Genomic DNA, 1,314 nt, shown 5'->3' on the forward strand with positions numbered 1-1,314 from the left:
CGCCAAGATCAGCTGACCCATCACTGGCTTACCAAAAAGGTAGGAAAAAGCCAACTGGAACAGAACCGAAGTAGTACCCAGCCCAATCAGAATTCGGAGTTAGCCAAAGGATTTTTGTAGGACACTAAGTTTTGTGGTGACTTATTACACAGCAAAAGCTGATACAAAAATATATACCTGAATTACATATATTTGTTTGTTTGATTAGCATCTATCCCTTCCCCAAGACTATGAGCTTTATAAAAGCAAATACTCTTCTGACTTCAGATAATCACACCATTCTCAGAGCTTAGTACCTGAAACACAGCAGGCATTCAACAGCTAACTTGCTGACTGAATATAAGGGGAAAAGAGAGATGACACTTTGTAACAAGAGAGTAAGAGAAGTTCTAAAGGTGAGGTAATAAAGGTCTTAGGGACATCCATTTGTGCAAAATACATTTTCATCCTGTCACATGAGGCCCTGAGAAATACAAGAGCAAAACCACATTTCCACTTCCTCAAAGAGCTTAAAGTCAAGGAACAGTAAAAAATCAGCAAAGTGTACTGCTGCAAAGGACCCCCAGACTGCCTGGACGAGCCAAGTGTGGGAGAAGTCCAGAGGGGTTTCTTGAGGCAAATAAAGCTTGAATTTAGACCTCAGGTTTATTTGGAAGAGCAGCTTAAGCAAATGTCAAGAGGATAGAAAGGACATGGGTGCTCAAAAGGAAAAAAAAAAAAAAATCTGTTTATTATCTCAGTGTATTTTTAACAGCTGAAATGTCTGTCTCCTCATCAAACTCTCAGGCTCTTCAGGCCAGGGACCCCTGGTTCTTATCTTTGTATTGCTCCCAGCATCTAACACAATCTTTTCCACACAGTAAGAACTCAATAATTACTTGCTGAGTAAATAAAAGGTTAAAAATTACGTGGTAAGCACTTCTTCCAAAGGCACCTTCCAAGAGTCCACAATTTCACATTCAACACAGAGCAATGCAGACAGACAAGAATGTTAGGAGACTTAATTTCGCATAAGCAGAGCCTGTACCCCATTTGCCTTTAGTTTTAGGTCCCCCTCCTGGTTTCTAGTTGATTGGCGTCTCTCCTTTGCTCAAGAACTGGACACCGGGGGTTTGGTAAGACCAGTGCATAGGCGGGATGAAAGGTCCAGGCTTCCCGTCCGCTGCCGTCCCCCGCTGGCCTGCACGAGTGTGCACGTGGTCGCCGTCCCTCCATGCGTTGCTCTGCTCCCGCTCTAGCTGGGCACTGGCCGCCTCGGGCATTGACCGTGGGGGCGCGCGCCGCGTTTCCATAGAAACGCCCCGGCCGGCGCGG

Source organism: Callospermophilus lateralis, chromosome 16 (assembly GCF_048772815.1).
Source record: "Callospermophilus lateralis isolate mCalLat2 chromosome 16, mCalLat2.hap1, whole genome shotgun sequence".
Lineage (NCBI taxonomy): Eukaryota > Metazoa > Chordata > Mammalia > Rodentia > Sciuridae > Callospermophilus > Callospermophilus lateralis.